Genomic DNA, 20,820 nt, shown 5'->3' with positions numbered 1-20,820 from the left:
TTCAGACTACCTGATGCTAATTTGTAAGGTCTTTATGAATAATCAATAAAATGACTGCATGCATCGCCCGGATGCGGAGGCCCGGGGTAATCCTTCTTTCCTAAAAAAATGCATTTGCTAAGACATGGGCTTCAAAATTACACTCCCTAGTCTCAAAACAAAAAATCTTTATTAAGACATCAGTACCTGGGCGTGCCTATGTCCCGCTTATAGTGAGCCGTAGGTTGGGCTCGCGTCAGGCAACTGCCTAAATGGGCAGGCACATCACGGGGAGCCATCCGCTGCCTTGTTTTCCCCACATTTTTTATTTTTATTTTTTGGTTTTTTATTTGACTTTCCAAATATTCTAAATATATATTAAAACATTTTACATAAAATATTTGAAAAAAATGTTACCCAAGCATTTAAAAGATGTTACATGTGTATAGAGAATTTTCTCATGTGAACAAAAAATGTATACAAAAAATATATTGTATATATTAAAAATGTTGATCATGTATTTTAAAAAAATGTTAATCAAGTATTTTAAATTTTTTAAGCAAGTATTCGAAAAATATTAGTCAAGCATTTGGAAAATGTTAAATGTGTATATAAAAAATGTTTGTCATGTATACGAAAAATCTATACAAAAACCAATACAATGTGTGTGGAAAAAATGTTGATTATGTTAAAACATGTTAAACATGTATAAAAATGTTCCTGGTGCATAGAAAATTGTACATCATGTGTTAAAAGATGTTTATTGCTATTAAAAAAAATCATGTATTAAAATATGTTGACCATGTATTAAAAAATGTTAATCTTGTATTAAAAATATATTAAAGCGAGAAATTTCAGCTGTACCAATTCCTAGAAGCATTTGTTCTGATACTTTACATCGGTGTCTTCTGTTAACTCTGACGATTAGGATGAAGGAAGTATAAGGAAAACATATGCCACCAGATGACACCCATGTTTTGCTATAGTTCGAGCCTATTGTTTGCTATATATGGGCCTCGCTATTCGTCATTCTGGGTGAGGAATAGTTATTCTTCACCCTCTCTCTATTTTGACATCAATGCACCGTATTTTTACGTTTCGTTAATTTTGTCTTATTTCATACATAAAAAGAGAACGTAAGAAAATATGTACTCGCCGTAAAAAATATTTTATGTTACGTAAAATTACGAATGTAAAAGCATAGTATAAAACATACATAAAATGTGATTTTTCTGATCTTATAACCTATATTTTTGTTTTTTATACCAAATTTTACATATTGAACCAATATGCATGTTACTATTTATATTCTAAACGTAATTTATTTAGGAAGTGATAGTAAGATTACCTCGGGTGAAGAATAACTTATTCTGCATCCTGAGTGATGAATAGTAACACTATGTGTGTGTGTGTGTGTGTGTGTGTGTTGACTATTCGTCACCCTGGGTGAAGAATAATTATGTTCCAAAAATTTTGTTTTATTTTAGACGTAAAAAGAGAACGTAAGAAAATATATAATCACCATAAAAATATTATGTTACGTAAAATTACAAATATAAAAACGTAGTGTAAAATGTACATAAAATGCATCTTTTCTTGTCTTTGACCAATTTTTTTTCTTATGCAAAGTTTTACGCAGTGAATCAATATGAATGTAAATACTTGTATTTCAAATGTAATTTATTTATGAAATGATCCTAATATTACCTCGGGTGAAGAATAACTTATTTTGCACCCAGGGTGATGAATAGAGTTTACACACACACACACACTAATGTGTACGGAAATAATTAGACATAAATTTTCTTTTTCCAAAAATGTTAATCATGTATTTTAAAAATGTTGAACGTGTATTTGTTTAGATCATATTGAAAGTGTATATGAAATATGTTTCTGACATATACGATTTTTTAGGCAATTCTGACGTATACGAAAAGAAAGATGTAGAATCTCGGGTGCGCGACTGGAGGAGCCTGGAGGGCAGTCTGGCCCAGCCCGTGTACTCTCTCTGAAGTCCATCCCAGTAGTAACGAGTCCACCGCATGGCAAAGCCCAAAGATGAAACCCTACACGTGACGTGAGCAAGCGTGAGTCCACTCCACTCCACTCGCTGCAAGTGCACGCAGCGGCGGCGCCCTGCTCGACTCAACGCCTCCGGTGCTTCCAGCTTCCGACGCGCCGCCGCTAATGCCGATAGAGTGATAGGCCCCCCAATCCCCCACCATGGATTCGCCTCCGCCGCAACGCGGCCGCCATTCGCCGCCGGCGCTGCCCGACGACGACGGCATGCTCTGCATCTTTCTCCGCATCCCGCCGGACGACCCCGCGCGCCTCGTCTGCAAGGGCTGGCGCCGCACCCTAGCCGACCCTCAGTTCTGCCGCCTCTACCGCGAGTTCAACGGCGCACCACCCGTGCTCGGTTTGGTCGTCAACACCGGGGATGTGGAATTGTGGATAGTCCCCGCTGCCGCTTCATCCCCACCACATCCTTCCGCCTCCCAGGCCCCGACCGCTACCCTTGCAGCTGGAAGGCGGTCGACTCCCGCCACGGACGCATCCTCTTAGAGGATATGGGTTCAGGAGGATTCGTCGTCTGGGACCCCATCACCAACGGCCATTGGGGAATGAAATTCCCCAGTGTGAATCGCCAACGCTGGACTGGCGCAGTGCTTTGTGCCAAGGAGGGCTGCGACCACCTGGGCTGCCATGGACCGTCTTTCCTCGTCGCCTTCGTGAGTTGCATATATCAGAATAATACCGTGACCACGTCCGCTTGTGTCTACTCATCCGAGTTTGGTGTGTGGAGCCGCATGATCTCCGTGGAGCACCCGAAGCGCGTCAATAACACCGTGCGTAGCATCCTTGTGGGAAGTACACTCTACTTTCCCTTTGACAGAAGTTTCAGCGTTCTGGAGTACAAGTTGGGCGAGCAGAAACTGTCTATCATCAATGGTCCGTCCGTGGACCGAAGGCAACGCCATGTGCTCATATCGGCCGAGGACGGTGTGCTCATGTTTGCGGGCATGCGAGGGTCTAAGCTCTACCTGTGGTCAACTGTGGTCGGTCCTGACGGATCTTCGGCATGGGCGCAGCACAGGGTCATCGAGCTCGAAAAGCTGCTACCCCCTATTGCTTTCACGCCCAAACCCCATTCGGGTGTGCCCCATGAGTCTGGACCCAATGTGTCTGGCTTCGCAGATGGTATCATCTTCTTGAGTACAATGGCTGGATTATTTACTGTTGAGCTCAATTCAGGCCGAACCAAGAAGGTTGCGGAAGAAAAAATGGCTCTCCAAGTCACTCCCATCATAAGCTTCTACACTCAAGGTACTAGCATCTGTTTATAAACATGTACCGCTATTATGTGTTAGCTTTCTTGTGAATAGGGAATTCTTTACGTACGTTCTAAGTAACTTTATGTCAAGGACATGACACTATGAAATTGGAACACCACAATCTCATTTCTAATTTTATCTATTCAGAACGCACTGGGGTCAGGCTGCCACTGCCATGACATGGATCATCCATCCATCAACATGAACCTGCTGCTGTTTTCCAATGGTGAGATTTTGATCGATGACTTGGCCATTATTCTTATTAACCACTACAACAATGATTATCTATACTACTCCCTCCGTCCAATGAGTCAAAAAACGTCTTACATTATGGGACGGAGGGGGTACAATATTTGAGTATTAGTCTGCTACATGGAGCTCCATCTGGTTAGCTTGTCATATTTAAAGTCATTTGTTGATTGTATCGTTATTACTGCAGTGGTCTAAAACACTAATATTAGACCATTTTGCCATGTAGATGAATTCTGGAGCTTCCTGAATATTGGCTAAGTTTCTTTGGAGAAATGTTGGAGCCTTCTGGGCGTATGACGTTAAGTATTGAACTTTTGACTTGGTTTCAAAGGAACAACAGCTTTCTAGTCGGTTTGTTGCTTTCAGAGGAACGGCAGCTTTCTATTCAAGTATTCAGTTAGTCCAGTGTGACCATATAAATATAAGATTTCTCATTCCGTTACAATGCGTGACTAAGTGTTTGCATTGTGTTGTGACTGAGACGTGCTCATTTGTGTTGTAATGCTCTTGGTAGCGCAAAAGTATGAATGAATATGCAGAGTTCGACATAATTTGGGATCATGCATACATAGTGAGAGAAGGCTAGTGAACAAACCATGGCTTGAGAATTTTGGAAATCCAAGTCAATTAACTTTACCTCTACATTCTAGCCTGCAAATCCATGTATCATTCAGAGCTAACACATAGGCAAGGCTTCAATATTCAGTCATCTATCGAATTTATAGTATACTCAATCCACCTGCACTGCATACATAACCTTTTTTCCCCATAAAACTATTGTGGGAAATTACAAATCTAATGGCATCCCAAACTGCTGGGACCCAGCACGACAGTGCTGAGGTTATTCCATGGGTTTTGTCCATCCTAGCATGTACTTAGTGGCATGATCGTGCGGTGTGAGTATTCTTTGTAATCGCAATAAACGGTTAGTGTCCTAGGAACTTTGATACATTCTCGTGTCTTTTGCAAAAAGAAGTATAAATATGTGTGTCATGATGATAGATACGATGTATAATGGACATCAGTGCACCTTCGCACTTCGCCATGTAATTAGATTCTGAAGTTTCCGCGGCAGACCACCACACACGGTGTTTAGGAATTTTTGCTCATAGCCGAGTGTTTGGGTTCAAGAGTTGCCAACGCGGCATGTAACTTTTAAGCGCCAAGGAGTTTGAGTTATTTCCATTTGTCCCCAGTTGGGTAGTTGAGGCCTTGAGGGTTGAAATTGACTAGAGTAAATTGTTGATATGCTATCATGCCATTGGTGAAAAGAAGTCTGCGTATGTGTTATTATTATTATTTTAGATTCAAGGGATCGTGGGAACCAACCTGTGGTTTGATGGTTAGAGGGACTGTGGTATCCTCAGCCCACCAGGGTTCAAGTCCTGGTGCTCGCATTTATTCCTGAATTTATTTCATGATTTAACGGTGACTTCGTAAATTTCAAGATGATATGCCGGCTCAGTCTTTCGGAGGTGCTCATAGGGGTAGGGTGTGCCTGTGTGCGTTCATAGGAGTGAGTGTATGCGCGTATATATGAGCGCTTGCGTCCATGTGGGTAGATGCTGAAGTTTCTGTGGCACACAACACCAAACACTACCATTTTGGAGCTTTTGCACATAGCTTAGATTGCTGCAGTGTTTAAATTTGAGAGTTGCCAATGTGGCATGCCATTTCTAAATGCCCCCATTTTTAAAGACACGACAAACTACCGTCGTTTCATATATTAAGTGGGGAGAGGGCGACAAAAGCGTTCATGATCAATTGATCATGGTGGTTACAAGATTTTGGTGAAACATTTCGCCTGGCGATGCGGATCCCTGGAGGACTAGCCTGGATCCCCAAGTGGTGTCTCTAGGCATTTGCCCCCCCGTGATTTTCCAGTAGTCCATATCCTGTCTAATCGCCTTAACAATTTCTGTGATCTGAATCTCTTTCTGTCTAAATGTGCGGTTGTTCCTTTCTACCCAGATATGCCAAGAGACCAGGAACATCATGGTTTTCAGCTTCGCCTTGAGGTTTGCTCTTGACAGTTGAAGCATGTTGTGCACTCGTTGAGCAGAGGAGGTGTTGTTGTCCTCGGCAGCAACAAGTGAAGAAAGTTTTTCGTAGCCTGGCCAGGTGGAAACACGACGCCAAATCTCCTTTGACACCGGGCATTCCCCGAAGAGGTGAGTAGAGGTCTCTAAATTCCACCTGCACAGCGGGCAGAAGGACCCATTTTCTCAGCCATCGCATTGTAGCCTATCATTGCACCATAGCCTATCTTGTAGCATCACCAAGAAGAAGAAATTTGATCTTGCCAGGGGCCAGGTTTTCCAGATTAGCATCTTGTTGTCTGTTTTTGGCAGGGTATCAAACTGCAACTTGTAGGCAGAGCTGGGTAGTGTAAGAACATGAGCTGCTCAGACCCCAGGTGATCTGATCTTCAACATGCGGCTGCAGCGTCACGTTTGCATCCTGGATTGCTCTCCATAGAATTAGGAAGTTTTGCACCAGGTCATTGCTTGCATTGCGCCGCAGGTCCTTTATCCATGCATAATTTTCAAGTGCATCAGCCACACATCTCATTTTCCCCCTGGAGCTCCTGTAAAGGTTTGGGAATAGCGTGGCCAGGCAGGGTGAAGTAAGCCAGGATGAATGCCAAAAACAAGCAAGCTTGCCATTTCCAAGTGTGGTCGTGGTTGCACTTGTTGGATTTAGGGATCCCGCAACCCTTGAGAGGTTCGAACTCTGGGGTGCGTGTGGAGATCTCAACCTGCCCAGCCTGCCTACTCACGATCCTTCCTAGACTAGCGCGTCGAGCTTGAAGAGACACAAAGACACAGATATTTATACTGGTTCGGGCCACCATTGTGGTGTAATACCCTAATCCAGTGTGGTGTGGTGGATTGGCTCGAGGGGCTATGGATGAACTAGTACAAGGATGAACAAGCCTCGGGAGGTGAGGTGTCCTTGAGCTGGTGTGGTGCTCAGGTCGGAATGGATCTCTCTCCCCACTATGGTGGTGTCTAAGTCCTATATATAGTGGCCTTGGTCCTCTTCCCAAATATGAGCGGGAAGGGATTCCACAACGGCTGGATTTGAAAGGGGACAAGTAGTACAGTCTATCCTGACAAAAGTAGTCTTCGCCTGCGAAAAGCCTCTGGTCGTGACGCTGCGGCGGGCTCGGTGATGCCTTCGTCCTGCTGTCCTGGCGGTATTGGTCTTGTTGCACCAGAATGGAAACCTTTGTCTGATTCCTCGGGACTCCGCGCTTGTGGCTTGCCTCCCTTGCACCAAAGAGGAAACCTGTGCTCTGCGCCCGCCTGGCGCCCGCCTGGCCTTGGTCGTCATGGCTCACGTCAGCTGAGCCTCATGAGGTAGCTGCATAGAACTCTCTGCCCCTCAAGAGCCCTCCTGAGGAGGCCAACTCATTCGGGGGTCTTGGCGTCGTCCGCCTCGCGAGGCTTGGCCCCTCGCGAGGGTCTTGCTGTGTTGGCGTTGAAGCTGGGCTGTACCAGGCCGTCGATGAAGCCATGTGGTGGGCCGCAGGCAGGCAGGACTGGATACCCCCAAGTCCAGGACGCCGACAGTAGCCCCCGGGCCCAAGGCACGCTCGGACTTGGCTTCTAGGCAAAGCCAAAGGGCAAGTGCGGAGCACCGCAGGCCCTAACCGCCCGCGTCCTTGATGACGCGTGGCGATTGCTTGGACGTGGGCGACTCAGTTTACCCACGCTGCCTCGGCAACTGCTCCCGTCTGACAAAAGGGGTGCCGCCTGCCGACAGGCTTTCATTGCTCCTTCTTTGTCTTGCTCCAGATCCCCTTCTCCCCACAGCAGAAGAGCTCACCAGGTCTGCCGATTCTCCACCGAATCTTCTGCCTGATGGCCGCCGAAAAAGCCACGGCTTCCTCCTCAGCTGCCGGCTCCGCCTGGTATGAGCCAGGGCTGATGGCGCCCAAGCTCCAGACAACGCTCCTCCTGATGGCGAGCGACGACAATGAGTGGAAGAAGACCGCGCTCCGGGTCGCCACCGCTGCCCCGGAGCCCGCGGGCAGCAACTTCTTCCCCTTCTTCATGCACAACGTCTTCTCCGGGCTTGTACCTCCGTTCCCCCCTTCTTCTTCGCCATCCTTCACCACTATGGTCTCCAAGCGCTCCACATCCATGCCAACTCCATCCTCCTTCTGTCCCTCTTCGCCTTCTATTGTGAGGCGTTCATGGGGGTGCTGCCCTCCGTTGCCTTGTTTCGCCATTTCTTCTATCTTCGCAAGACCGACGACAATCCGGTCGGGTGCATCGGTTTTGTCGCGGCGCGGGGTGGTAACGCAATCTCCCGCGCCGGGAATAAGGTGGAGGATGCCGTGAAGAGGTGGGTGTTGATGGACGCCAAGAGCTCCTAGAGCTTGCTGAAGCTGCCGACAGCATTCCCCGTCTCCGATAAGTGGTGGAAATCTGAGAAGATCACCGACCCTTCCCTGACGCCGTTCGTGAGGAAGATGGATAAGGAGCTGAAGAGCCCGAAGCTGACGGGGGCCATGCTCATCAGGGAGTTCCTGAAGCAGTGCATTGCGACACTTCATGACCGCCCCTGTCCCTTGTGGAAGCTTGGTGGTGATGACGACAAGATCCGCCTGCGTCGAGATCCCCTTCCCGAGGAGCAGCTGAACAAGGTGCTGCTCTACCTGACGGGGAAGGACCTGAGCGACCCTCCGGAGGACTGGCTTCCACTGTATTGCCGTGATGACGCCGAGGAGGTCGTCGCGGCCATGCCTGTCTTCGACGAGCTCGGGTTCGTGCAACTGGGGTCTTCCTTGCCGCCCACTACCTTGGTGCTCCTCTCCTCCGACGGCCAATCCTCTGAGGCCACCGAGGACGAGGTTGTGGACGAATCCTCTACCCCAGAGCAAAGGGAGCTCCCGCGCGACCTTCCTGACGATGATGATGACAGCGAGCCCCCGGTGGTGGAGGAGCCGCGCCCTCAAGGAGTCACCACAAGGTCTGGGGTGGCCTCCTTGAAGCAGCCCAAGCAAGCGGTTGTGAAGAAATGTAGGTCCGTGTTGATCCCTTCGGGCAGCAGCCCGCCTTCGCCGACATCGTCCCGGGCAGCGCCAACCGCAAGCTCTCCTGCCCCCAAGAGCTCGGCACTAGCTACTCCACTGCAGCACCCGCTATTGAGCATGAAGAGGCACTATGCCTTCGTCGACCAATAAGTCTCTCCCTTAACCTTTCTTGTTGCTTCTTGCAGTGGTACTGAGCGTCTTCTCCCATCGTTAGGCATCAGCCGTCAAAGAAGCAGAAGGAGGGCACGGAGGTCGCCGCGGCTGCAAGCGATGAAGTGGTTGCCATGGCCCAGGTGAAGAAGGGTGCCCATCCTTAGGAGGTGCTGGTGCCTTCGGCAGGCCTGATTCTCCGGGCACCCAGCCTTGCCGCGGCTGCTGAGGACGACCAGCCTCCGGAGCCCCCGGTCCTTCCTGAGGCTGAGGTTTCTTCTGCCTTGGCGCCGAGGGAGTCTCCTCCCTTGCCCAACGCGTGGCCTAGTCATGGTGTTTCTGCTCCCTCCGGGACCCTGGAAGAGGCAAGGGCGGCGCTGGACCTCCTCCAGGGTGAGCTTCAGGGCCCGAATCGTCGCTCGGTGTAGGGACGCCCGGGGCTGATCTCTGGTTGGCTCAAGGCTGATGCGTCTGTCCGCACGGCCTAGGGCTCTGCGGAGGAGTCCCAGAAGGCGCTTGGGGTGGCCGCCACAGCGCAGGACCTGGCGCGGAAGGAGGCCACAGAAGCTGAGAACCGGTGCCGCATGGCAGAGGCTGATCTGAAGGCTCTCCAGGACCAGCAGGCTACCCAGGCCAGCCAGCTCCAGGAGCGTGAAGAGAAGCTGAAGACCCAGGAAGCTGTCATCGCCAGCAGAGACACTGAGGTGAAGAAGACGGCCTTAGAGCAGGCTGGAGAGCACGACCGCCTGACGAAGCTGAAGGAGGAGGCGGAGGCAGCCCAAGCGGCCCTGACCGAGGCCAAGAAGGTGGCCGCCATGGAGCGCGACACCCTCTCCTCTCTCGAGGCACGCTTCCACAAGGCCCAGAAGGCGCTCTTTGGAGATGATCCCTCGGGAAGGGGGATGGTGAGGACCCCGAGGGAGAGCCCTGCTGCTCTGCTTCCTGAAGTCATGGTGGTGCTCGAAGATGTTGTTGACGGGTTCACATCTTTGGTGGAAAGTGAGGTGCACTCACTTTCTTCCTCGGCTCTCACGTGTGTCTTCAGCCATCTTTATCTCCAGGGCGCCAGCTTCAACCTCTCCTCCTTCCTCACTCCGGTGGACGCCGACTCCCAGGATGCTGCTGCTGCCGCCGTGAAGATCTCCATGGACGCATGCTGAGCAAGTACCTGGTCGTTGGTCCTCCAACTGAAGCCGGTGGAACAGGCGACGCGCCCGGTGATGAGGCTCTGCTGGCGGGCAGCGGTGACGCCCAAGTCTGAGGAGGTGGCCCGGAGATTCTGCTTTTGCTCGTTTATCTTGCATCATGCGGCATGCCTCGGGGAGGCAATTTTTAAAACTATCTGTTTGGAACAATATGTCTTGTAATAACTAGATTATGCTCCTTCAGCTTTTCCGTTTGCTTTATTGTTCTGCATCGGCAGAGCCCGGCCCCGTGCATACTCAGCCGTCGTTGGGTCACCCGGATCGCCAGGACGAGCCCAAGAGGTGAGGGGCCACATGACCAGTTAGGCTCCTGAGTCATGATGCTCAGGAGTCCTCCTTGACGTGCGAACAGCTTAGGAAAATATGTAGGGGCAAGCCTTGGTGTTCTGCGTCGATAGGGCCTGGCCCCGCGCATGCCTCAGTCGTCGTTGAGTCGTCCGGATCACCAGGACGAGCCCAAGAGGTGAGGGGCTATGTGACCAGTTAGGATCTTGAGACGCGATGCTCAAGAGTCCCCCGTGACATGCGAACGGCTTGAAAAAGAAGGGTGACAGCTAGGTCTTGGCGTTCTGCGTTTGCAGGGCCTGGCCCTGCACATGCCTCAGCCGTCGTTGGGTCGTCTGGATCACCAGGACGAGCCCAAGAGGTGAGGGGCTACGTGACCAGTTAGGCTCATGAGTCGCGATGCTCAGGAGTCCCCCTTGACGTACGAACAGGCCATCCTACCTTTTCCTGGTCGAGCTCTCGCTTGGGAGGGGTGCGCGAAGACCAGGCCCATGAGGCCTGGCGAGGTGGGGTACGCCAGGCGTGACCTGAGTGTAGCCCCTGTGCCCAGCCCCCTCGTGCTACCTTCCCGAGGGAGAGCAGCGCAGTGAGGCTAATCACTGAGCCCGAAGGCTCCCTGAGGTTAATGCAGCCGTGAGGCCACCCCCAGATGTTTATCACCAGGACGGGGCATAGCGCTTCCGCTCTTGCATGGGCATAGCCGCTCCTTGACAGTGTCGACGGCCAGCGCGGAGCATGGTGCTTCCACTGGTGCGTGGGAGGGGCCCCCTCTGAGGAGAGCCCCCAGGGCATGTACAGCCCCGCCCTGACACGTGGCTTGCACGGTAGGGCTGGAGGAGGTGTATATGGGCACCCGTGAGCCAGCGCGGGACTCACGAGGCCCTACCTCAAGGCGGGTTGCGCCTGGTCTTGATTAGAGATGCTTGGGTTGGTCCCGCAAGATGGTTAGGTAGCCTGTGCCAATGAGTTTCCTGAGGTTATTGCATGAGAAGGACAGACACCAACGACCCCAGGAGGTGACGTGAATGGGACCGGCCCGCCAGATAGAGCTCAGCTGCTGGATTTATCGACACTACAGGGACGGACCCGAGCACAGACGCGGTGCCCAGTCTTCTCATGCAAAGATCCTGAAGAAAAACAACCGGCGCGCGGTTCCCGTGGACACAGGGGCACCAGTTCACGCGCTCTCACTCATCCACCTACGATTAGCTCATGCGAGAACAAGGCACCAAGAGCCATGGGAGGTGATGTACACGGGGCTAGCCCGTGAGCCAGAGCTCAGCTACTTGGGTTTAGCGACGCTGCAGGGACGGACCCGAGCATAGACGTCATGCCAGTCCTTAATCATGAGGCGGTCGTGGGAGGGCTTGCAAGGGCGCAAGACGTTCTTAGCGGCGAAGCTCCGGTCAGGCAGTCAATAATTCAAAAGTAGTTTGCAAAGGATTGTAACTTGCTCCGATAAACGCAGAAGGGATACATGCCGTAGGGACGGACCCACACGACCTGGGGATGATGCAGCCCGAGGGGCACCCCCAAACTGAACGAACTAGAGAGATGTCACCTGGTACCGTTGCTGGAGAGTTGTTGAAGTAGCCAAAAAATGCGCGCCCTAGAAGCCGTTCCTCATGAGCCGCTCCGGTGCCGAGCCTCGGGAGGCTCGGAGAGACCGGATGGCTCCTGAAGGTGCTCCTCCATATCCGCCAGGAGCGCCTGGTGCCTGGCCTCGCAAGCCTCCTGAGCATCCCTCATGCAGCGCTAGAACGCCTCAGCCGCGCCCGCGAGGCTGAAAGGCATGCGGACATAGCTGTGAGGCGGACCCTCGCGTCGGCCGACACGAGACGTCCACACGAGCTACCGAGACGCGGCCCTGTTGAGCCCAGGAATGTCGATGCAGACGCAGAACTCCTTACGCTCGCTAGGGCAGTAAGCTCCGCCTCGCGGCAGACAACGATCGCCTTGCAGAACCCTTCCTTCCTGAATCTCCTCAATCGCCTTGCAGATGAACTCCTGAATGCCTGGTGCCTCACGCAGAGCACCTCCACATGGTGCCCGAGCGCCACTCTCGCGACATTGGCTAGGTCTGAGGCCCTCCAGAGGAGAGCCGCCGAGCCCAGCCCGAGAGGGGCGCCGGGCGCGCCTTCCTATGCGATGGGTGAAGGTGCCGCATCCGAAGACGTGAGGCTCAGCGCCGCGTCCTCGAGCAATGCTCCCTCACGAGACCCGTGGCTTAGCTGCAACTTCTTTGTCTTGGGGGCGACCTCAGGAGGGAGGGCGCTGATACGTCCATTTTGCATCATGCTTTTATATCGATATTTATTGCATTATGGGCTATTATTACACGTTATGTCACTATACTTAGGGATATTCTCTCTTATTTTACAAGGTTTATCATGAAGAGGGAGAATATCGGCAGCTAGGATTCTAGGCTGGAAAAGGAGCAAATATTGGAAACCTATTCTGCACAGCTCCAAAAGTCTTGAAACTCCATGAAAGTCATTTTTGGAATTAATAAGAATTATTGAGTGAAAGAAGTACCAGAGGGGGCCCACACCCTGACCACGAGGGTGGGGGGCGCGCCCACCCCTACTGGGCGCGCCCCCTGCCTCGTGGGTCCCCTGGTGGCCCTCTGGTGCCCATCTTCTGCTATATGAAGTCTTTTACCCTGAAAAAAAAAATCAGAAGCAAGCTTACTGGACGAAATTCCACCGCCACGAGGCAAAACCTTGGCGGAACCAATCTAGGGCTCCGGCGGAGCTATTCTGCCGGGGAAACTTCCCTCTGGGAGGGGGAAATCATCACCATCGTCATCAGCAACGATCCTCTCATTGGGAGGGGGTAAATCTCCATCAACATCTTCACCAGCACCATATCCTATCAAACGCTAGTTCATCTCTTGTATCCAATCTTTGTACCCAAACCTCAGATTGGTACCCGTGGGTTGCTAGTAGTGTTGGTTACTCTTTGTAGTTGATGCTAAGTGGTTTATCCGGTGGAAGATCATTTGTTCAGATCCTTAATGCATATTAATACTCCTCTGATCATGAACATGAATATGCTTTGTGAGTAGTTACGTTTGTTCCTGAGGACATGGGTGAAGTCTTGCTATTAGTAGTCATGTGAATTTGGTATTCGTTTGATATTTTGATGAGATGTATGTTATCTCTCCTCTAGTGGTGTTATGTGAGCGTCGACTACATGACACTTCACCATTATTTGGGCCTAGAGGAAGACACTGGGAAGTAATAAGTAGATTATGGGTTGCTAGAGTGACAGAAGCTTAAACCCTAGTTTATGCGTTGCTTCGTAAGGGGCTGATTTGGATCCACTAGTTTCATGCTATGGTTAGGTTTACCTTAATACTTTTTTTTTGATGATGAATGACAGTGGGAGAGGCTCCCACTGACTTTGTATTACTCACCGATGGGTGTTACATGTTTACATGGGGGTTTAGCAGGGTCCCCCAGCACCCTACATGTACAATGAAAAAGGTAAACTACTTGCGCCTCCTACAAGTTACATGTGAAAGTGCTTAAGAAGGGACGAAACTCTTCTTTACAATTATGAGCAAGGAGGCCCAACAGATGTTTGAATCTATCAAGCCATGCAGCGAAAGAGTGCGGCACTCCCCTGAAGAGCTCACTGTTCCTCTCCTTCCATATGCTCCAGGCGGCCATCAAAAAAATATCCATGAACAAGGGTTGCCTCCAACGATTTTTACCTTCATGCAAGATGGAAATTCTGTTGCCATCATGCGGCCATGTCAGACCGACCTTGTCCCAACAACGTTGGTGTCACATCCTAGTTAGCCATGCATTAGAGTGTTGCATCATGTCTACTTTTCCATCAGAAACTTGAAATGGGGATGACAGAACCCCCAGTCCCCTCTGAAACCAACTAGGGTTTACTAAAAAACTTTTCAATGAACCTGAAATGCCCTTCTAAAATGCCCATCATTTTTGTCTTGGTTCAGAACCTCTGCCAAAAGTGGTGCACATTTTCCTAGGCCATCTTAGGGTTTTTGAATTAAATCATAAATATTTGAATTTGGGCATTTAAAATTATATAAAATATTTAAATGCTCAAATATCTCCAAACTAAAATGTTTCATGTTGGAAATAATCCAACTATGGACCAGGAGTAATTTGGTGATTTTAGGAGTTGCCTAAGTATTTTATTTAATTCAACAAAGTTGCAGAAGTATTAAAAAGAACAGAAACAGAAAGAAAAAGGGAAAACTTACCTGGCGCCACCACAGGCCCACCAGCCAGCCCACCTGGCCGGCCCAGCCCGGCCACCGCTCCAGCGAGCTGCTTGGCTTGCCAGGCAGGCAGCCAAGGTGCTCGGCGGCGGCACCGCAGCTCGCCACGCAGCTGCACGCCGCCCTGCCTCCCCCTCTCGCCGCCCTGATGGCCTGGACGAGCTCCACGTCGCGCCCCGACCCTCCTGGACACCTCCATTCGCCCCCAGTTCCTCTCCCTCGCGCTCCCACGCCATGGCCGACGCCACCGTCGCTGCACCGCCGTCGTAGCCGTGCTCCCCGTCGTCTCCACGCCGCGCCACCCTGTCCAGAAGCTCCGCCGTCCTCTACTTCATCGAGCTAGCCGAGCCCCGTGTGCTCGTGCGGCCCGAGACCACCGCACCGACCTCGTCCGAGCTCACCGTCGCCGGAGATCCCCTTCAACGCCGTCGCCGCCTCAGCTCGTCCCCGACCTCGCCGGTGGCCTCTACAGGAGCGCTATGAGCCTAGCTACTCCTCCGACCCTCTCTCTCTCATTCCTGAGCCGTGTAGCCACCACACGAGGATCACACGCCCGCACCGCCGCGGATCTCGTCGCCGACGTGCTTCCGGCCACACTCCGGCCACAAGATGGTGTCCATCTTACTCACCGAGTCCCGCAGCACCTAGCTAGCCACTCCACGAGCCTCACCGACCCCTCTAGCGCCAAGTTCATCTTCGACCGAACCCCGGTGGCCGCCAAAGTCGTCGCCGGCGCCAACTCCGGCCACCCCGACCCCAACGGACTCCGCCAAGAGCTGCGGTTTGTCCTCAGCTCCACTCCGGTGGTCTCCGCGGCCCATTTGGTGGCCGAAATGGCCAAAACAACTCCCGCCGCCGCGTCGGGCTCGCCGGCGGCTAAACGCCGGCGTCGCTGGCTTTGACCTTGACCACGGGTGGGCCCTGGTTGACTCCCCTGAGACAATGACAGGTGGGGCCCAGCCCTGTTAATTAAACAGGATTAGTTTTAATTAAATTTTAATTAAAATAATCACCCTGACATGCGGGACCCACTGTCAGGTTTGACCCAGACCTGTTCCGTTGACCTGCTGACGTCACACTGACGTCAGGCTGACGCAGTAATTGATTTTCTAGATTTAATTTAAATCAGGAAATTCCAGAATATAATTTAAACTTCAAAAATTCATAACTTTTATTCTGTAACTCCAAATTGGACAAATTATATATGAAAAATGATCAGAAAAATCCAATCTATCCATCTGTACTATTTTCATGCATGATCAAACAAGTTAAATTGATGTTTTAAGCAGAACAAGGAAAAGCACTTTAAAAGGCCATGTTTGAGTTTGAAATTTGAATCTTTGATTCAAATTTGTTCAAACCCTTCTGGTTTTAGTTGCATTAGCCCAACACACTCATATTGCCATGTTTCATGCATGCATCATTTTGTTGCACATTGTTTGGTGATGGTTGTGTATCGATGTCCTTTGCGACAGGTTCTGCCCCCGAGGAGTACCGTGATTACCCTAACGAAGAACCGTATCAGTGCATCGAACCATCAGGCAAGCAACCAACCATTTGATCATATCGATACAATCCCATGTTCTCGCTCCTGCTCTCTTTTACTGCATTAAGACAACACGTTTCAAACTGCTGTGTGCTACGGTAGTTGAACCCATTTCCTCTGCATGACCTGTCATTGCCATAGTAACTAGATGAAACCCACTAGCATGTGTAGGAGTTGATTGAGCCATATGTATGTGTTGTTCCTACCTTGCTATGCCTGCTATGCTTAGAGTCGTGTCAGGTCTGGTTCATCTGGGTGATGGGCTAGAGTGAAATGATTATGTCGGAAATGAGAGTGGTGTGGTGAACACGATTTGGTAAAGGTATCGATGAGAGGCCATGTAGGAGTACATGGTGGGTTGTTTCATTGAAGCCGACCTTAAGCACTGAGATCTGTATGTGTGATTTAAGATACAGCTACTACCATGCATTGGGCCCTGAAATATGACCCCGCTCGACTTCTTATTCACCCTAGCTCTCTGTCCAGGAGTTGCAAGTAGTTTCTGGTGTTTGTAGCCTACTGGAGGCCGTGGACAGCGCTGACCGTAGGGGTGGGCTGTGATGCGGTAGGTACGTGGCACGGTGTACCGAATACCCGTTAGGTATCTCGGGAACCCTGTTCACATCGTTCGGGGCCGTATGGGAAACCTCGGCCGGACTCCCTGCGGATGGAACCTGAATAGGCGATAAACCTGGTCTACACCCACGTCGGCTTTCGCTTGAAGTCTGCCGAGCACATATCGTGTGCAGACGCTAAGTGGTGGAAACATGTATGAAGAAGTACACCCCTGCAGGGTTATCATGATCTATTCGAATAGCCGCGTCCGCGGTAAAGGACTACTTGGTTGCCTATACAGTTCATAGACAAGTAAATGGAAACTGCTAAAAGCCTCAAGATAAGTGTGAGTGCCGAGGATGGCTCTTCCGTAGGAAGACGGAGGCGGATCCTCGGTAGTGTATTGAAGTGGTGAGTAGTGGACTCGTGTGCGCAAAACCATTTCAAGTTGGAGTATCGTAGGATAGTCTAGCCAAGAGTCAAAGCTGGCTTGCTGCAATAACTCCACCAACCCTTCTTGATAATATGCATGTATGTAGGATCTGATGTAAGTCTTGCTGAGTACCTTTGTACTCATGTTGCTATAATCTACATTTTTACAGAAGACGCTGCAACCCCTTCTGATGGGTTCTATGTAGACGTTGACATCAACGAGTAGGCTAAAGACCCAGGTGGTGACCCTGAGCTTGTGAAGGACCACGTAGTATAGCTAGGCTTTCCAAGCCTCTTTTATTTTACTAGTTGTCTGTACTCAGACAAGTTACTTCCGCTGCTGGTTTGTATGACTGTATGACTTGTATGTTGGGTCGTGAGACCCGTACCTTTGTGTATGTTATGTATGGCTCCCTGAGCCTTAAATAAAGTACTTGTGTCGTAGAGTCATGTTGTGATGCTTCGTTGTATTTGCACATATCGAGCATATTGTGTGTATGATTGAAATGCTTGGTATGTGTGGGATCTGACTATCTAGTTGTTTATCTTTAGTAGCCCAGACCCACTTGCTGATGACCGACACGTTCGAAGCTGGGTCATGGATGCCTGTCCCTGTAAGTCTGTGCCACTTTGGGTTTACGACTAGTCATGTCAGCCCGGGCTCTTTATCATATGGATGCTAGCGACACTATCATATACGTGAGCCAAAAGGCGCAAACGGTCCCGGGCAAAGGTAAGGCGACACCCGTGGGGATACCGTGCGTGAGGCCGCAAAGTGATATGAGGTGTTACCGACTAGATCGATGTGACATCGAGTCGGGGTCCTGACAGCGTTGGCATCAGAGCCGGACTGCCTGTAGGTTCTCCAAGCCAAACTGGTCGATGTTGAGTCTAGAAATTCTTTAGTTATATGTAGGGGAATTGTTTGTGGGTTGGAACGTAAGGCTCTTTTTACTCCTTTATCTTATGACATTCTGATCTGAGTCAGTCCATTCTTCCACCGGGGGTTAAGGAATTAGGATCTATACTCTCTATCAGGATCACGTGTTACTAATCAGTAGTACCTTATAAGTTTGATGGATACAAGCCTAGTTCAGTTCTACTACCACATTATGTTGTTAGAATGGATTCAGAACTTTGATATGATGATGTTGAGTGTGTACGAAATCCTTTGTCAAATGTCTCAAAATCCTTCTTGAGCATTTACAGCTGTTATGCTGCCGAAATTTTGCTAGAAATTCTAATGCCCTTGCATTATGATTGTGCTTTCAGATGGCCACTCGCGACCTCAATCAAGTGGTTCGCCTGACTCGATGCCTAGATGTACCCGGCCATACTGCCAAGTTGGTCAGGGTAATGACTGAGGCTGGATACCGCTGGTATCCCGAGTACACGGTCGAAGAGCAATTCCGAGACTTTAATCAAAGCCAGTATCTCTGCACTGTCAGGATATTTCCATCTTATCCTGGATCCACCGAGCCTCTTCACTGCTCCTATGGACTCGGGGTTACTATTGAGATGGCTGTGCAGGACGCCGCCTACTCTATGATGACCATTATGCGAGTCAGATCTGGTTTATTTCGGGACTCTGATTTCCGGTATATGCCAGGATCACTTCCGGGAGCACAAGGGTATCTCCAGGCTATCTATGCTGACCCCACCCAGGAGGATTCACGGCCTCGCACCACTGCTGAGATGCTCGAGGATAAGGACCGTGAAAATCGGGCCTTAAGGTTAGAGCTCTTCAATACCCGTGCTGACCATTGGGCCACTTTGACTCGGTTCGCACCGGCGGTGCAAGCTGGATATTCAGATATGCACGATCTCTATCCTATGAGATCTGCTCTGCCAGACGTGATGGTTTGGCGTGATGTAGGAGGCATCACCCCACCTCGCGGTCCCCGCAGGCCACCGTCTGTTGGTCCAAGACCTCATCCTAGCCCCTATGGTCCACAAGCTCTGCGAGATCGTCTGTTTCTGGATGATCATGTTGAGCTTCCAGGCTATGGAGGTGACTTCTACGAGGACTACTACTGATCGGTCTGAGTTAGTGGTAGTATCTCTAGTTCGCACTAGCTGTGTCGTCTATCGTCCCGCGTGACTCGTGGGATATGACCTAGTTTGTACTCTTTCCGGAGGAGTAGAAAAATAATGTATAGGAGCTTGGAATGCCTCCGATGAGATGTAATCCTTTTCTCACCGAATAGTACTTTGTTTGGTCTTGTACTAAACCCTGTATGGTGTGTATGACGATGGAATAAAGAAGCAGTTTCTGTTTTTACCATGTCATACGGATGATCATCTTGCATTTCGAGTTATTCCTTACATTCTGTATCCTATGTCGGAATTTTATCATTCTGACTAAATCATTGTCTTGTTTACCTAGGATGGTCAACACGCGCGCTAACCCTGCTTCTCAAGAGCAGGCCGAAGGCAGTGAAGCCAGGGATGCAAATCTGCCTCATCCTCCTTCCCTAGCCGAGGTTATGATGGAAGCTGAGAGAAACAAGCGGGAGACCAACCGTTTGTTAGAGCGTATTGAATAGAACACAGCGCACCATCAGAGGACTAACGTGGTGTCACTCAGTGATTTTATCAAATTGCATCCACCCACGTTCCACCACTCCGTCGAGCCTCTCGACGCTGATGACTGGCTTCGCAGTATCGCTCACAAACTGTGTTCCGCGCTGGTAGCGGAGGCTGACAAGGTCACCTTTGCTGCATATCATCTTGAAGGCCCCGCCAGTCTATGGTGGGAGAATTATGGAGCTATGCGCTCAGCGGGCCATGTCACTACTTGGGCTGAATTCAGTGAGGCTTTCCGTGAACATCACATTCCGGAGGGTCTCATGGACCGTAAACGTGAGGAATTTTGCAGTTTCACCCAAGGCCGACTTTCTGTGGATGCTTATAGCAGGGAGTTTGGTAATCTCGCACGATATGCAACCGAGGAAGTTTCTACTGACGCCAAGAAGCAAGCAAGGTTCCGTAAGGGCCTTAGTCCTGAGCTTCGCCGTGACCTTCGTCTGCATGAGTGCACATCTTTTCAGAAACTTGTCAACAAAGCCATCAGTGCTGAAACTGGTCAGACTGACTATGACGCAACACGCAAGCATGGCCGTGACATGGGTTCCTCATCCGGTGCTGGTCCTCAGAAGCACCGCGTGTGGGTACCCAACACCGCCCTGCCACCCAGGTTCACACCGAGGCCATCTTTCCAGGCGCCTCGCCCTGTTCAACAGTCTGCACCAGCCAAGCCCTATGGGGGTCCAACTAACAATGCTCCTCCACGTACTAGTTCCGTGACCTGTTTCAAGTGTGGGGAATCTGGTCACTATATGCGTGAGTGTCCCCAGACCAACCCCAACCAGTCTGCTAAAGCTGTTGGCCGTGGCAAGCCGACAGGAAAAATATTCCACGCCAAGCCGGTCACCGCTTCACGTGGCCATGTCAACTGTATCTCTGCCGAAGAAGCTCAAGAGGATCCCAACGTCGTTCTCGGTACGCTTCTTGTTAATTGCCACCCGGCATCTGTTCTTTTCGATACAGGAGCCTCTCATTCTTTTATATCTGAAAACTATGCTCGCTTGCATAACGTCGCATTCGGTGATATGCCAACCTCTATGGTAATTCAAACTCCGGGATCCAAGTGGCAAACTTCTAGAGTAAGCCATGGAAATGAAATCCAAGTCGACAGACTTGTTTTCCTCGCGTCTTTGATAGCCCTTAAATCTTCAGATATTAATATCATTCTGGGTATGGACTGGATGTCAGCTCAT

General features: G+C 50.3%; 1 long non-coding RNA gene across 1 annotated transcript; it reads left to right on the top strand.

Moving 5' to 3' along the window:
- The first annotated feature begins 2,064 nt into the window (after nt 1–2,064).
- Nucleotides 2,065–6,003, top strand: LOC123089226 (uncharacterized). The gene is made up of 3 exons (XR_006442237.1): nt 2,065–3,306; nt 3,462–3,540; nt 3,793–6,003. It is a non-coding gene; the product is annotated as an uncharacterized lncRNA (long non-coding RNA).
- Nucleotides 6,004–20,820: the final 14,817 nt, after the last annotated feature.

Source organism: Triticum aestivum, chromosome 4B, assembly GCF_018294505.1.
Source record: "Triticum aestivum cultivar Chinese Spring chromosome 4B, IWGSC CS RefSeq v2.1, whole genome shotgun sequence".
Taxonomy (NCBI): domain Eukaryota; kingdom Viridiplantae; phylum Streptophyta; class Magnoliopsida; order Poales; family Poaceae; genus Triticum; species Triticum aestivum.
This window is presented reverse-complemented; position numbering and strand designations above follow the sequence as displayed.